At 48.4% G+C, this 17,795-nt stretch overlaps 1 long non-coding RNA gene across 1 annotated transcript; it reads left to right on the forward strand.

Annotated features, from left to right (window-relative positions):
• Nucleotides 1–4,355: 4,355 nt before the first annotated feature.
• Nucleotides 4,356–13,597, forward strand: LOC118912615 (uncharacterized). The gene is made up of 3 exons (XR_008993981.1): nucleotides 4,356–5,169; nucleotides 5,320–6,799; nucleotides 10,050–13,597. It is a non-coding gene; the product is annotated as an uncharacterized LOC118912615 (long non-coding RNA).
• Nucleotides 13,598–17,795: the final 4,198 nt, after the last annotated feature.

The following is a 17,795-nucleotide window of genomic DNA, read 5'->3' on the forward strand; positions in this document are numbered from 1 at the left end:
ACAGGAAAGCATTGCCTGCCGGTCCGGCGCCCATTGGAAATGTTGTCAGTCTAAAATCGTGTTGATTTATTGTCGCTCGGTGCTTTCCAAGCCTGTGCTGAGCGCACTAAGGGCCTTGGCTTATTTAAAGTTAACAACGTCCCTGCGATGTAACGGCTAGTATGAGCCACACTTTGCTGCTAAAGAAATAGGCTCAGAGAGGTAGTTACTGGTCTGGGGTCACACAGCTTGAGAACGACCCATATTTTGAGCCAGTGAGTCATCGACGGGGCGGATACAGCTTATAGAATTTGTTGGGGGAGCAGGGGAGGGAAGCGTTAAGAAAAGGGATATAAAGTCACTAACACAAACTCAGGTATAAACATGAAAATGTAGAGTATGAAATAATTATTTTAAAGAGCTGACAAATACCACAAACATTGCAAAATCCTAAAAGATAATGCAATGTTTTAATTAATTTACTGCTTGACACACCTCCGTGGTATGTTTCCCACTTTTTTGGCTGCATGTACTTATTTCATAATATCCTTATCTCCAGAGAAAAGAGTATGTTATCTTTCCTCTAGCATGCTTGAGGGAACTTTTTTTAATCATGATAATTTAGAAAAAGTTTCAGCTTCGTAAGTCAGTATTGGTGATGTCATCTAAAGTTTTTGGAAATTTGAAAACTTCCTTGAAGTTTAACTCATGTTAGCTGTACCTTTTGGAAATTGTTTCCACACACTAGTTTCTGGTCCAGTCCTTTTAATTCTTGATTCACCTCCATTGTTAGGCAGGTGCTTCTAGATTGGGCCACTAGAGGACATGCTCATGCCACAGTACACCTAGTGAGCTAGCACCTTGGACAGTAGGAGCATTCCTGGAAGTCACTCCTACACCAGGACAGCTAGTCAGGTAATTTAAGTGTACCAAAAAGTGTCTATGAACAACATCAAAATATCCCATGAAACCCAACCTAAATGTATCCTCAACTCACCTCTCCTTCAGTCAAACCCCATAAATGCCTGAGGCTACTCCAGCACCATGCATGATAAGAGAAGTGCAATGGGGGAAGTAAAACTGGAAAAAGACCCTTGTATTTTAGTATCCCCCTTTTGCAAATTTTATGAAAATATCAGATCATAGGACCACACTGCTAGGGTCTTGGAAGGGCCTATTCAAATAAGAGGCCCTGAAGCTTACCTGAGATTTATTATAAACCCTCCCTGAACACCAGTCATTATGCATTTATTGAGTATTCACTCTGTGCCTGAGGCTAGTGCCAGAAATGCTGCCCTGAAGAATAATAGCCAGTCCTGACACTGCCACCAACTGGGGATGGGCACCCCTTCCCTCCGTGGGTATGAGTTTTTCCACCTGTAAGCTGAGTATTGCTAAAGGACTAACATTTGGGGCTGTTACGAGGCCGAAGGAGTTCAGAACAAGCCTCCAGGAATGTGCCGCTCTGGCAGGTGGACTATGGAGCTGATGACAACCAAGACCCTGTGGGCTCAAAGAGAAGCTTCTGCCCCTCCCTTAACTACCTGGAAAACTCTAAAAGGGGTCTTTCCCAAAATAAGAGTCATTACCAGAGATAAATTTAAGTCAGTACTCATCCGTACGGCAGGGCGAACATCTAAATACCAAACATCTGTTTTTATTGCCATGTGATCTTGCCGTCCTCCCCATTGAAGCCCCAGGCCTCTACCCCATTCCTTAGCTCAAGATGGCATAGATACCTCATTTTACCTTTCTGTCTTAGAGCCTCTCGTGTATGTATAGTGCCCATACATACAAAATTAAGTTTGATTTTCTCTTTTTAATCTGTCTCACGTCAGTTTGATTCTTAGACTAGAGAGAACCTTGAAAGGTAGAGGAAAAATTTTCCTCCCCAACAAGGCGCAACTATAAAGTTCACACAACAGTCCAGTGAAGAGAGACCTGAATTAGAATCCCAAGGCAGAAGGAAAAAAAAAAAAAAGAATCCCAAGGCTTCCTCTCACCAGCTGTGGGACCTCCCACAAGTCACATCTCTCCCGTGAGTTTCACTTAATCTATAAACAGAGTTCAGCTCATTGGTTGGTTTACCAAGCATTTACTGAGCTTGCTCCAGGCACCTTTCTGGGTGCGCAGGGTAGGTATTATCAGTGACAAGCAGAAAAAAACCCATACCCTAGTGAAAGGGAAACAAGCAATAAAGGAAATAAACCTAGGAATAGGGTGCGACTATCAGCAAGAGGCTCACATAACAGGGGGGCAGATCGCGGGACTTACTGGGGTGAGCCATATGGAGGTCACTGGTAACCTCAAAGGCTGATTTGGTGAAGTGGTGGAGCCAACCCTGATTGCAATGACCCGAGAAGAACTGGAGGAAAGGAACTGGAGACATTAGTACAGATCACTTTTTTTTGAGGGTTTTGTGGTAAAGAGCAGCAAAACATTGCAGCTGTAGCTAGAGGAGGTTGCTAAAGCATGCTTGTGTTAGACTGTGTTTTTCTGCCAACAAGAATGATTCAGAAGAGAGAGAACTGATGATATAGGAGTGGCAGGGGAGAAGTGCTTGATTTATGACCCTGAGTAGGTGAGAGAGGGTGGAATAAAGAGGATTAGAAGGGTTTCTGACGTTAGCAGGAGGGAAGGCGGAGACAGGGTCTCAGGTGCAGGTAGGAGGTAGGTGTCCGGGGAATGTGCACAAAGTTGTCATCGGATGGCTTCCCTTCTCTCCATGAAATGGGAGCAGCGTCAAGGGGGAGAGTGAGGTCTGGGAGCCAGTGGTAGAGGCTGCAGGAGGGAGGAGAAGGTGTGGATTAGTCCTCCAGGAGTGTGGGAGAGTGAATGGGTGTGAGCAGGCAGGCAGCCCCCAGGAGAGTCAGTGATCATGAAATTACAAGAGCCCTGTCTGACTGTCGTGCATCTTTTTGACCAGCCACATTCAGCGGGTGCAGGCACAGAGCAGGAGGAGAGCTGGGTGGGAATTGCCCCCAATCTCATTCACAAAAAAGCTGGGGCCTGGTATCCAGTGAATGCCGGAAAGGAGGGCAACTAACGTAGGTTTAAGTGCTTTGACTTGGGAAACAGAGGGGCTGTGAAAAGAATAAGGATAGGGTTTTATCCAACCCTGTGTCCTTACAGATGGGAAAACAGAGGCCTGGGCAAGTCCCTTGCAGGTTTCACAAACATGAGTTTTTATTGATATGAAGTGCTATCGTTATTATGCTTGTAAAATGTCCCAGTAGCAAACCCATTATCAAATTCGCAGAGGCCATCAGTAGACTTCCCCCACCCACTGTGGACTGGCCTGTCTAATTATTATAGCTGGTTAATACAGAGCATGTGTTAAGCCCTGAAAGGCAGTGAAGTGGTTAATGAACCTGTCTGCCTGGGTCTGAACCCCAGTTCAGCTCCATATAGTCAACTTCTCTGTGTGTCAGTTTTCTCTTCTGTAAAATTGGGGTGATGACAGCATCATGTGCCTCCCGGTATTTTTGTGATGAATAAATGAGTTAATACAGAAATGCCCAGCACAGTGCCTGCCATGGAATAAACACATCTCTTCAACAGTGGCCATTACCAACTAGCAGAATCCTCTTAACAATCTAGGAGGCAGGTACTGTTACGACCCTTCAAAGGCTTACACACACTCACACAGGGAGGCATGAGTTAGTTTGTAGTAAATTCTGGGTAGAAATAAAGATAAACCGAAAGAAGCTAAGCTCTTCTACAGAAGGTAACTACACCCTGTCCGGGACAAAACCCTCCTTCCCCACCTTGACCGCCTTGTTAACAGGTGGCAGAACACGCCCCAACCCCTCCTGCTTAGGGTCAGTCTCCTGCCTTATCAGGGCCAAACAAGATGTAAAAAGCCCAAAAGGCCAACAAGGATTCCAGAGCACTAACATGGGTTGGCACAGGTGCACTAAGACCCAATAGGGAACTCACAGTTACCTTGAGGTTCCTTATACCCTAATTATAATAAATTTACATTGCGGTTTTGCACCACCACTCCCCAACCCCTGAGTTTCCCTTAGGTATTTACGGGTGAGCGCCTGCGCACTAGGAAGAAAGTTATGTAACCTCAAACTGTCCGTCAACATGTCGATTAAATGATGTAAGACGGGGAGGGACGTTCCACCATTTTAAAAACCAACCCTAACCCTAACAGAGGGCTGCTTCTGGCTTCCAGACCACGCGCCGTTTACTCTTCTGCAGAGTGCGTGTACTTTTGCTTTGCTTAATAAACCTTTGCCTCTTAAAACTGTCCTAAGTCTGTCTCTTGATTGAATTCTTTCCTTGAAGAAGATAAAGAGCTGAAGTCTAGATGAACCGGTAATCTTTCTGGTGCCGTGGCTCAGATCGCTCCTGCCGGTAAGTCATGTGCCTCGCCCCCTTGGCTGGAGGCACAACTTTCCTGGCCTCTGAGGGTCCTTTCCCTCCATCGGTCTCTCATGGACAGAAACAGCCGCAACCGGTAGCACTGGTTGAGCACTTAAGTGCCGTTAGGGTAGGTCGGTCGCGGATTGGCAAGATCGCGCTAGGCACCCCCGCGGTCGGTGCAACGGAGGCACGCTGTAGAAACACCCACCTCCAACCCTGCGGCAAATCCCCAGTGTTTAACATGTCCGTACAGGAGGCTTCCTTGCCCGCTACGCCTCTCTGTTTGCTCTCCCTGCCGCCATGCGAGCAGCCTTGCTTAGCTTCGGCTTCCTTACAACCCAGGTATTGTTCCTTTTCTTTGATAGTGGGGCCCAGAAATCTGTTCCCTCCTTCGCCACCGGGCGGACACTCCGCGGACGCTTTGATTGTTGTATTTGTGCTGGACACGAGTGGTTGGGATTCAGCGCCTTTTCTTTCGGTCTCTGGTCGGGGATCAAGCAAATTTCTGCCTTTTTTTCCTGCCTCTTTAAACGTCTCGCTTTTTTTTGCCACTCTGCAAGTAAGACGTGAGGCCTGGGCCCCAGCGTGACTTGGACGGAATGCAAGGGCAATGAGACTGAGGACGTCCTCAGCCTTAGGCTCTACAGACCCCATCCTGTAAAGGATTACAGGGCCAAATCCCCAGATTGGAAACCCTGGCCTTGTGTTTCATCCTTGAGGTCGACCCTAAATAGGGCCAACAGGACTTGAGAGGAGGATGGAATTGGAAAGACGATACCCAGGGGAAGGATTCGCGCCTTCCGGGTGGGGCACACGGTAAGGTGCGCTAAACTGGAGCTCCGGGGGGCAAGGACCGCGACGTGCCGGCCAGTTAGTGGGTGAGGGTCGCCTCGCTCACAAGGGGCTGCAGGGGTGGACTCGAGGTTTGCCTCAAGTCCCTGCACGCATTTGTCTTTTCTCTTTCAGATGGGCAACCAAGTGCCTATTCCTCAGGATTCACCCTTAGGATGCATCTTAAAGAATTGGGCTGAGTTTGATCCCCAATCTTTTGTCATACAGCATGGACACAATATAAACTCGGAGGAGAAATTTGGCCTGTGAATGGGAGTTTAAATTAACAATACCATTCTCCAACTCCATCTTTTCTGCTGAAAGATGGGCAAATGCAGTGAGATTCCTTATATCCGAGCTGTTTTTGTCTTAAGGGAAAACCCTGAGCCCTGCAGGCCTTGCAGGATAGACTCCGCTGTGTCTGCTCTGCTTAATTTGTCTACCAAAGTTCCTCCCCTTCTCCCGGTGATACTAACCATCAGCTGGTGGACCAGCCCCGTCCCCTGGAGCCCCCTTCTAAGACAAAGGAGAGGCCATTACCCCATGGGCCCCTTCTTCACTATACCCAACATTAGAACCCTGTGATGCCTCGCCCCCATACTCAGGGTCCCTGGCTCTTCAAAGCTGTGCCCATTCCAGGAGGTGATCAGACCCTCTGGACTCCCCATGAGGGCAAGGACCCCCCCACTTTCCATGCAGAATCTCAGTCGAATAAAACAGGAGTTACGTAGATTCTCAGATGACCCTGAAAAACATCTAGACCGATTTAGGCACCTGACTGACCTTTGAGTTAACCTGGAAGGACATTTATTTTATCTTTGCTCAGACACTCTCCCAGGCAACTATATATGAAGCCGCCACTCAGCTGGGAGATGGCCAGCAAAGGACGAGCCCCCAGCAATATCCCGTGGGAACAATGGCCGTTCCCCAACCAGGACTGGAATACTTCAGCAGGGCTAACAGCCACTTTCTCTTTTGCCTCGTTGAGGGAATGAAACAGTGTAAAATAAAACCTATTAATTACAGGCAACTGGCCACCACAGGGGCCACAGGAAAATCCACCCTCCTTCTATGCGGCGCTCATAAAACATATTAACGTGGATCCTGATTCAGAGGCCAGGAAGCTAGTCTTAACTATTTTATTACCCAGGCTACCCCAGATACAAGGAGGAAAATACAAAAGATGGCTTCGGGACCAAATACGGCCCCCACCGAACTCCTGAAGGCTGCCTCCTCTGTCTTCTACCACCTAGACAGAGAGGCAGCGGAGAGGGATCAAAAGAAAGAAAAGTATGAAGATAGGAGGCAGGCCCAATTACTGGCAGCATTACAGTCCGACAGCCAACTCCCCATTGCCCCCGAGAGGCCCCCCCACCTCCCACATGTGTTACCACTGTGGGAGGCCAGGACACAAGGATTGCCGGGAGAAAGAGCCGTGTCCCTACTGCAATAAGGTCGGCCACTGGAAATGGGCTGCCCCAAGGTCTGAAGGAACCGTGGGTCGGCCCCTGACCACATCACGGCCCTGAGCTGCAGGGGTCCTCAGCTGCGGCCGCTCCTGAATCAAAGACCATCATCGTGGGGTCGGATCCCAGGGCAACTCTGGACGCAGCAGGTAGGACCGCAAGTTTTCTGTTGGTTACCAGAACCACCTACCCAGTACTAGCTTCTCACCCCTTTGCCTTTCCTCTAAATCCTATCAAGTTGTAGGGGAAGATGGGAAGCCCTTGCTAAAAAAATTTACTCTTCTAAGTTGTTTGCGGGAAGAAATTCTGTTTTTCCCACCAGTTTATAGTCAAGCCTGACTGCCCACTCCCCTCTTGGGGACGGGACATACTTCAAAAGCTGGGAGCCAGTTTGACCTTTGGCTCTGTACCTCAGGCCTTGGGTGCTTGTATGGCAGAAACGTCTGGGATGGTAGGAACTGAGACTGTCCTTGATAAAATTAACCCTGAGGTCTGGGCTAATGAAGTCCTAGGGCGGGCTAAGGATGCACTTCCAGTTAAGATACAAGGACCCCATATATCACCCCAGTAAGAAACAACACCCAATGAAGTCTGAAGCTAAGGCAGTATACTCTAACCCCTTATTAATAAATTCTTAAAAAATGGATTATTGGTATCTTTCAATTCACCTTGGAACACCCCCATTCTCCAATAAAAAAGAGCAATGGTGAATACTGAGTGGTCCAAGATCTCCGAGCCATGAATGAGGCTGTGAGTTCCATCTCTCCGATGGTCCCTAATAGGAGAAATTGCTCCTGATACCCAGTGGTTTTCAGTCCTGGCCCTTAAGGGTGCCCTCTTTTGCATTCCCCTCTGTCAGTCCTCAAAATACCTTTTTGCTTTCTAATGGGCAGTTGGAAGAGGGAAGAACAGCTGACTTGGACCATTGCACCTCAGGGATTTAGGGACAGTCCACACCTATTCGAGCAAACCGTTGCCTGAGACCTAAAAGACTGAACCCTAGAGGAGGGACTGCTTCGACAATACGTAGAGGGTCTACTTTTTGCTCCCCTGCTAAAGAACGGACACAACCACTTGCTGCCTAGACCCTGTATTTCCACAGACAAGGGATATAAGGTTTCTCAAATCAAGGTCTAATCGGTGAGACAAGAAGTCCATTATCTGGGCTTAATTCTAACCTCAGAATGTAAACTTTCCCGGGAAAGGGTACAGGCTACACGGCAGTTGCCTGCATCCTCCACCAGGAAACAGCTTAGGGCCTTCCTGGGTCTTCCTGACTCCTGCAGACTGGATCTAGGATACAGGCTATTGGCAAAACCCCTACATGAAGCCCTAAAGGAAGGGACAGATGGGGACCCCCTCATCTGGGACCCTGAGCAGGAGAAGGCCTTTCATGAATTAAAATTAAAGCTGCTTCAGGCTCCTGCACTTGGCCTACCCAAAACCGATAAGCCCTCCCAACCACATACCACTGGGAAACAGGAAGTAGCCCTGGGAATATTCGCCCAAGCCTTGGGTCCCACCAATGCCCAGTAGCTTATCAAAGAAACTAGATTCGGTGGCACTGGGTTGGCCCTGCTGTTTTCAGGCAGTAGCAGCTTCCGCCCTCTTGGTCATAGAAGCTTCCAAGCTCATTATGGGACAAGCCCCTAGCGGTTTGCACTCCCCACCAGGTAACTAATCTATTAGAACTCAAAGGGCCCCACTGGCACACAGACAGTAGAGTACTGAAATACCAGGTCCTGTTAGAAAATCCTGGTATCTCAGTGCAAGAGGTGTGCGACCTTAAACCCAGTCACACTTATGCCAGTCAGCGGGAAGATACACCGACCCATTCATGCATTGAAACTCTTAACCTGACCTCTGCTAGCAGAAATGACCCAGAAAGTCAGCCTCTAGATACCCCAGAGGTGATCTGGTTCTCAGACGGCAGTAGTTCTATACAGAAGGGACCAAGACATGCCGGATGTGCAATAGTCTCCTCGTATGAGACAACAGAAGCAAAAGCTCTTCCTCCCGCACCTCTGCCCAGCTGGCAGAACTGATTGCTTTAACTAAAGCATTAGAGCTAAAGACAAGAGGGCCACTATTTATACAGATTCTAAGTATGCATCCCCGGGGCTATGTGCCCTAGCTGCCATTTGGAAGAAACAAGGATATTGAACAGCAGAAAACACTCTTGTTAAATATAGACCTCAAATTCTGCCATTGCTGGAGGCAGTTTGTCTACCACAGGAACTCGCTGGGGTGCACTGGAGGGCATATCAGAAAGGACAAGGCGGTGTAGACAAAGGAAATTGCAGAGCTGACCAACAGGCTTGGATGGCTGCCCAAACCAAGGACCCTTTTTTAGGGGCCCTCATCCCTTCCATACCTGCTCTTCTCATAAACCCCATTCTACCCAGGAAGAAGAGGGCTGGGCTCACAAGAAAGGTTACCATCTTAACCCAGAGGGATGGTACACCACGGATGGTGTCTGACACCTTCCCCGGTCTGCACAATGAAAGGTCTAAAAAGCTGTACACGACGCTTGTCATTTTGGGAGTGATGGCCTCCACAAGCTCTGCTGGGGACTATTTACTGGAAAGGGATTATCTGACACTATGAAGGAGGTTTGTCAGGCATGTCCTCTGTGCACTTACACCTCCAGGGGTCAACCCCCCCCTCCATTAACCAACCTGTACAGCATCGGTCGGGGGTCTTACCCAGGGGGGAAGATTGCCAGATGGACTTTACTCAGTTGCCTCTTTGCAGGGGTCTTAAATATCTCTTGCTTTATTTAGACACCTTTACAGGCTGGACTGAAGCTTTCCCGATCCGAACTTTGGAAAAGGCTCAAGAAGTAGCTAAGGCTGTTCTTAAAGAAATCATTCCTAGATTTGGGTTGCCCAGATCATTACAGAGGGATAACAAATAATTCAACAGGTGTCCAAAGGCCTGGGGATTAAATATTTTCTCCATAGGTCCCGGAGGCCCTCAGGGAAAGGGGAATGAGCCAGTCAAACTCTTAAACACAGTCTGAATAAACTCTGCCAAGAAACCTCCCCTCTTGGCTACAGCCCCTTCCAATTGCCTTCCTTAGGATGCGCATGGCCCCAAGGGCCCAATTAAAACCCAGCCCCTTTGAACTCTGGGTACAGGAGACCTTTTCTGTATGCAGACCTCATGGTGGCTCTCGGGGCCTTAGGCCTGGCCCAAAACATAATAACCTTGAGACAACGGGCACTCCAGGCCTGTGCACGTCAGATACTACCCAAGCCTGCTGATCATGATGAATCACCTCATTAAACTACCAAGGAGCCAAGTCCTTATAAAAACTTGGAGGGATGGATCTTGGGGCTCCCAGCTGACCCCCACATGGAAGGGCCCTTTCACAGTGTTAACCCTCTACCCCTACAGCCATCGAAGTACTCGACATTGCTAGCTGGATACGTCACTCGAGTCAAGCTGTGGAGAAGGGCGCCTTCAGAAGAAAACCCCACCACGGAATACATGTGTGGACCTCTAGAAGACCTTAAATTCCTCTTTAGGAGAAGAAACCAACCTAAAGATAAGTAGACGTCCCGGTGTCTGATTGGTATACTGGGCCTAGCTCGGCCTTTACTGGCTGTACTCCACCTCCCAGCTACAAATTGCTCCCACGGGGGTAGAGCTACAAATACCCTTGCCCTACTTAACATGCCCTGATACTTCCTTTTAGTGCGCCAATCCTGTGCGCCCTCAGCCTAACCAGTCAACATCCTTTAACTCCTGTTATAATAAGATAGCCCAGTTAATTCGCACCAATAACTGCCGGGTATGCCCGAAAAGAAAGTCACTAGAAGACGACATCTCCCTAATAGGCCTGCCCTTGTCAGTTATACTAACCCAAGCCCAGTATTCTAGGTTCTCCTACACCACCTATACAGACACTCCAGCAAAAGGGGAAGGACCCTCACCTCTAAATCCCAAATGGTATGGACCAGAGCATACTGGGGAGGCAGGCAAAAATCACTGAAATAACTGGCAAAGCAAGTCTTTGTTCCCAAAATCTGGAAGACATAGGAACCTTCCTGGGATCCCTTAGTATTGCAGTCACACCCTGCAACTTCGATCAGTCACTCCTCATAAGAGACCCACACACTGAGAGTGACACGATACTGATGTATGTTATTTAGACGTGGGGGGAACAGCGAAGCCAGAGCCTCCACATTTCACACCGATTCTATTCTACCCATCAACAACTCTCAGTCAGAAGAAAGTGCCGGGATAGGATTGAGCTGGGATGTCTATTGAGCAATACCAGTAGGTCAGCAGTGGGAGATTCCCACTGCTCTCTTCTAACCCTGTGGTCCGGAACTGGGTGTGTCAGCATCCTTAGCACACCCACAGCACAGCAGACCAGTTTCCACCCAGTCTGTGTAGATGCCTTTTTCAAGGGAACAAGGCCTAGCTCCTTTAAATCCTTGGGAGGCCCTGGGATCGCTCTATTCTAGCTCAATTCTCCACTTTAAAGACCACAGAGAAGTACGCTTGCTTACAAGTGCCTAGCTCGGGTGTATTCTTGAAGGGAACAGATGGTGCTTCCCCAGATGGCCCGAACCTGTACCTAACCTCACCCGTAAGGTAGAGGAGGGTTTGCACCATTGTGTTAGCCCTTCCCACCATCTGAGTCTGCAGCGCCCCTGACTTCCCCTTCCTGGGAAGCATTCCACACCTCGGCTTCTTCCTGAATCCAGCTGTGTACAAGATGACAAGCTCTCGAAATACCCACCTTTGTAGCTCTGGCCACTGACAACCCCACACTTACCCGTAATGGCCTCAGGCACGCCTTTTCCCAGAGCCTTTTCTGATTTGCTGGCTTTTCACAGCTAGAACGAGGCATTAGAAACATTTCACTGATCAAGCAGACCACCTGGAAGGCCACCATTGAGGCCCAGCAGTGAGCCCTAGACTCCCTAGCCCACTAGTCTTACAAAATAGGAGACCCTTAGACGTGCTCGCTATGGAAGCTGAAGCAATCTGTGCCGTGCTAAATTAAACTTAAATGCTGTTTTTACTTAAACGCTTCTGGAAAGGTGGAAAAAAAGACAACATTAAAATTCTTGACAGTCTTCAAGAATTCATGAAAATCAAGCCTCAAATTCTTGGTTAAGAAGGCTACTTGGACCCCTAGCCAATTGGGTCTGACCTTGGGTAACCCCTATAGTTCCATTACTAGTGCTAATACTGATCTGCCTTGTTTGGGCCTTGTCTGTTTAATCTGTTAGAATCCATCAGACTTCAGATGGTCCTCAGCCAAGGGTGTCAGCCAGTCAACGACGCTGTTCTATTGGGGGACCTTTGGATTGACCATCCAGGACAAATGAGCTGAGACCTGACAGTCAGCAAGAGGCAAGACCCTAGAAAAAAACAAAAATCCCTCTACACCGTCAGCAGGAAGTAGCTAGGGAGAAACGATGCCCCTTTTCCCAAAGATTTTGGGGTCCCAACTCTTGAGGGGGAAATGTCAGGTAGTAGCAGTAGGCAGAGGTGAGCAGTCCCGCCCCGTCTTGGACAAGATCCTCCCAGTCCCCACCTATCCCCTTGTCACCAGATGGCAGAACATTCCCCAATCCCCTCCTATTTGTGGTTGGTGTCTTGCCCTATCAGGGCCAAACAAGATGTACAAAGTTCAACAGGGCTTCCAGACCACCAACACAGGTTGACACAGGTGCAATAAGACCCAAGAGGTGACCCAGAGTTTCCTCGGGGTTCATTATGCCCTAATTATAATACATTTACATTGCAGTTTTCCCCTCCACTGCAGCCCTCTCTGGTTTCACTTAGGTACTTACCAGTAAGCCTTTGACACTAGGAAGGTTATATAACCTGAAACTGTCAATCAATATGCCAATCAAATAATGTAAGAAGGGGAGGGACTTTCCACCGTTAAGAAAAACAACCCTAAACCTAATAGAGGGCTGCTGCTAGTTTCCAGACAGCCTGCTCTCCGCCCTTCTTAAGACTGTACTTTCACTTTGCTTAATAAATTCTTGCCTCTTCATCTTACTACACTGATGGACAGTGACTGCATTGGGGTGTGGGTGGGGACTTGATAATATGTGTAAATGCAGTAACCACATTGTTTTTCATGTGAAACCTTCATAAGAGTGTGTATCAATCATACCTTAATAAAAATAAGTTAAAAAATAAATAAATAAAAAATAAATTCCTGCCTCTTCAAACTACTCTGTCTGTTGATTTAATTCTTTCCTTCAAGAAGACAACCGAAGTTCGGGAGATGTATGTGGAAGAATGGGTCACTCGGCACTGATGGTGGGAAGATACAGGTGCATCCTTTATGACAAGCAATCTGGCAATACTTTGAGAAATTAAATATGAGGATGCCTGATAACTCAGTGACCCCTTGGACTCTCCAGGATCCACATGTGAAGTCTATATGAGGATGAGCACTGAATACAGTTTAGGCAGCATGGAGTTGGAGGGAATTCGTCATCCATCATTAAGGCTTCAGAAATGGAATGTGGAGTACCCCGCAGCAATATACTAAAGAGAGAAGCTAATGTCAAGGAACTGCTTAGTAAATGTCCGGTGCTAAATGCTTTAACGTGACAGTGTGCAACGAGCCATTATTTAACAATCCCAGCAAGTGAAGCCCAGAGAGGTTAAGTAACTTGCCCAAGGTCACTGAGCAATTGAGCAGCCTGACCAGGACTTAAACCCAAGCCACCTCTCAGAGTCCTCATCAAGAGCTAGAAATAAACATAGCCACCTAGAGAGCTTTCAGAAAGCACAATGAAAGAAAGATCATGAGGTTTGTAGCTTGGTGACATTTTTGCAAATTTAGAACACATACAACAAAACTACTTTAAGGATACATATACATGGATCTTATTCAAAGATAAGGATTGGAGGCCAGATATTAAGCATGCTAGAGTGGGTTCCTCTGGAAGTGAGGGAGATGCAGGGAGGAAATTACTAAAATTAAATTCAATCAAAGATGATTGCATAAAATCAGTCTGTGCACTAGAGAAGCATCAAGATTCCTGGGGAGGGAGGAGATGGCAGGGAGGTACCTTGAAGAAATTAGGCTGAGAGGACAGGGCAACAGAAGGGGAGGCAGCAAGGGAAAGTTGTTAAGAGGCTAACCCCTGCAGCCATGCTGCCAGGGTGCAAATCCCAGCTCTAGCAGAAGTGACTTAACCTCCCTGGGCCTTAGTTTCCCTGTCCATAATATTTATAAACTACACTCTGCTGCAGACAGGTACACAGTAAGCTCCTTTTTCCACCAGAAATGTTTATTACTCCTCAGTGTGGTTACAGAGATCCCATTTTGATCTCTCTTGGATACAATGCAGTGTGTGATCTGACTTGTCTTTTAAAAGGATGACTCTGGTGCTGTCGAAAGGATGGGCAAAGGGGGAAATGGGGGAGCCCAGGAAAAGGATCCTGGGAGATCTGGGGGTGCGGGTGGGAGGGGGCAGATAACTCGGACCTGGGCAAGATGGGGTCAGATTTGCCATCAAAGGCACTGCAGAAAAGGTTTTCTGATGGATTGAATGTAGGTGTGGGGGAAACGAAGTATCAAGGGTGGAGACAAGGTTTTTGGCCTGAGCAACTGGAAGAGTTTGGAATTTATCCCAGAGGCTGTAGGAAGTCATAGGAAGATGTTGAGGCTGGGGGGAGGGGAGGCAGTCTGATGCCATAATCACTAAGGAAGCAGCCAGGACCGGGAACACAGGTCTGAGAGGCCCCAGGCACGGATTCTAGTCCTGGTTCAGCCCCAACTCACTGTGAGCTTCTCAGCAAAATAAAACTGTTCTCTGAACCTCCATTTTCCCATCCAACAAAGAGGCTGTTAGAAATAAAAGACCCTTATATGGTCCCTTCAGGGCACGTATTTTTGCCCCAAGATTCTCTGACTCAAATATCCCCAGGATCAGATATAAACACAATCATTATTCAAGGTCAGACCTCTTTTCATCCTTCTGTCTGAAGCCCATCCTTGCCCCACTGGACAGGACATGGCATTTCCCTGGTCTGGATGCCTAGAGGATAGAGTCAGTGGCAATGGTAGGTAATACTTTTTGAGCACATATTCTGTGCGAAGATGTGAGCACATGGCGCAGTCTGAGCACGTAGCACAGTCACTCTCTCCTGCTGAGCCCAGGCAAGAACCCTGAGAGGCAGGTACTTAATTATGATCCCATTTGCAAATGGGGAAACTGAGGGTCCGGAGAAGTGAAATGACTGCCTGAAGTCACATGGAAATCCAGGATCCCAGTGATGTCTTCCCACCCCCACTGATGTCTTTCACCCTGGTCCTGCCACTGGTACCTCTCACTGGATGGTCACAATCACCTTCCCATCAGGCTCCTTACTTCTACCCCCGCTCCTGACATGGTGTTTTGCACACGAAGCCAGAAGGATCTTGTGGTGAAACCTAAGTCAGCTCATATTCTTCCGCACTAAACTCTCCCATGGTTCCCATTTCAGAGTCAAAGCTAAGTCTACAGTGGCCCTCAAGGCCCCACACACCTGCTCTCTCTGCCTAACTCCCTGGCTTCATCCCTCGCACTCTCCCAACCCCCATTCTTCTCTAGCGTCCCTGGGCAACTCTTTCTTCCTCTAACATGCCAGGTACACTCCTTGCCTCAGGGCCTTTGCACCTGTTCTTCCCTCTGCCTGGACCACTCTTCTCCCAGAGACCCACGTGGCCCACTCCCTCTCCTCCTTCAGATCTCTGCTCAAATGTTACCTCCTCAGTGGGACCTTCCCTGTCTACTATATTTAAAACTTCATAAAAAAAAAAAAACACTTCAGTCCCTGTACTCCACTACCCTGTACCCCCTCTCCCTCATTCCCCCTCTCTGACGTATTTTTCTTCATGGCATTTATCATCATCCAACCTATGATATGTTTTACCTCTTTTGCTAGTTTATTGTCCAGCTCCCTAGCATGTGAGCTCATGAGGTCAGGATTTTGTGTCTGTGGTGTTTGCTGAAGTATCTCCAGTGCCTAGAACAGCACCCAAACACACAGCCAGTGCTCCGTAAATATTTTTGTCAGTTGGATGAGTTAGGATCTGTCCTCAGGGTCAATGCTTGGGACCGCCATCCACTGTGTCCATACACTGCGCCAACTGCTTTATGCCTTGGCTTCCGATCATCTGTCTCCATCTCCCCTGCCTCTGACGGGGTTCAGGCAAAGAACCCCTCCTTCCTGGAGTCTGTCCTGGCTTTATCTCATCCCCCAGTCTGGTCCCTTCCCCTCATTGCCCCTTTGATGCCCAAGTGACTCGTGTGCTTAAAATCCTCCAATGATTTCACCTCGTAACTGCCACACCAGGATTCTTCATACTCTTGGTCTCAACTGATAGTGGACTGTGAAAATCAACCAACGCTTTTCAGTAGGCTAAACGTAAATCAGCAACTGAGCACATAGCACAGTCGGTGCACATAGGCTAAGGTATAGGTGAAGTAGGTTTCACAGAACTTCGGTTTCAGTGTTACATGCACTGAATCGTGATATAAGTGTTTTCTCACTGTGGGTCAGAAAAGTTTGCAAAACCCTGCCCTACACAATCCTGCCTCTCCGAAATCCCATGTACAGACTAGATGGATGTTGTTAGCATCTGCTCAGACTTCCCTCTTCTCTGGGACCCATGCCAAGCAGTTTTACCTGCTTTGGGGCTTGAACTGATTGGCACATCTTAAGCACCATTGTGATTCCCCACTGACAGATGGAGCTACTGAGGCTCCAACTGGAGATAGCTCATGCCTGAGGTCACCTGGCTGGAAAGGAGAAGAGCAGGGCTTGAGCCCCAGCCAACCTCCCTCCTGAGCCTGCCCACTTGCCCTGCCTCTCCTAATTTGCTGCCCACCCCCACAGAGCACCCAGGTCTGCCAGCCGGCCCTCAGAGCCCCCAGGCACAACCTGCCTTCTAGGCCGTCCAACACCGCAGCTGGCAGTATTATTTGAACCCCCATTTGCAGGCTTGAAAACTGAGACTAAGCAGCATTTCCAAGAACTCCCCGTTCTATCACACTTCTCCAAACCCCCCTGTTTAAGAGGCAGGGGAGAGAAATGGCTAAGAACATGTCTTTGACTGCCTGGGTTCAAACCCCACATTTCAAAATTTTATAGCTGTGAGATCCCAGACCAAGCTCCCTGGGCCTCAATTTCTTTTTCTGCAAAATAGGAATAACAACAGTAGCTACCCATGAGGCCATGCTTAAGATTAAATAAGTTGGAATACATGCAAAGTTCTTAGATCAGTGGCCATACCCCTCTGCTGAGAATTGTCCCAGCAGCCCTATGTAATTAGACTACGATTTGCCCCCCAGCTTTGTCACAGAGAGGGGGAGGCCCTTGACTGAGCTCATACAGATAGAAAGTGGGAGAGTCAGAACGTAAATGCAATGTGCCTGAGCTTTTAAGCACTGAGTCACATAATCCTTTGGGGTATTAGTACTGATGGCAACAGCAGTAACATTTTCCGAATTAAGGGACATGAGCCTCAGAGAGGGTAAGGACATGCCCAAGTCTCACAACTTGTAAATGGCAGAGCTAGGATTCGAACCCAGGCTTGTGTGTGTCCAGACGCGGGCTGACCTTTGCCCCATGAGCCCCCTCCATAAAGCTCTGAGGGAACAGGAGGAAAAAGCAAGTTGAGGGCTGCCCTTGCCCCAGCACCGTCCGGTGGTCTTGGATCCCTGGCTCCAGCCCCTGCCCAGCCTAGGCTAACTCCTTCCCTAAACACTCTGGGGTAGGGGTACTGGGGTAACACAGATGATGGCAGAGGGTGCAGTTGCCCCCTCAACTGGCCTCTGATTGGGGCTCTGCAGTCCCCCAGGATTTGGTGCTTGGAAAGCTGACGTTCAGTTGCTATGGCAATGGGTTTGGGGCGGTTGCCATAGCAGCAAAACTAGCCTGGGTTTAAAAATATCTAGGAGGAGGTTTGTGTTTGTGTGTGAGTGTGAGTGCGTGACCACCCGTGCTGTTGTGTGTGTCCAAATGGGAGGGCTTGGTGGGGGGTACAGCTGGGGCTGCAGGATGACTCGGTGGGGGCTGAGCAGCACACGGGACTCCATGTGTGCCGTGTGTATCACTGAGTGGTCTGTGAGGTACCATGCATTTTGCACAGTAGACTACCAGGGCCAT

The sequence above is a fragment of the Manis pentadactyla genome, chromosome 15 (assembly GCF_030020395.1).
Source record: "Manis pentadactyla isolate mManPen7 chromosome 15, mManPen7.hap1, whole genome shotgun sequence".
In the NCBI taxonomy this organism is placed as follows: Eukaryota; Metazoa; Chordata; class Mammalia; order Pholidota; family Manidae; genus Manis; species Manis pentadactyla.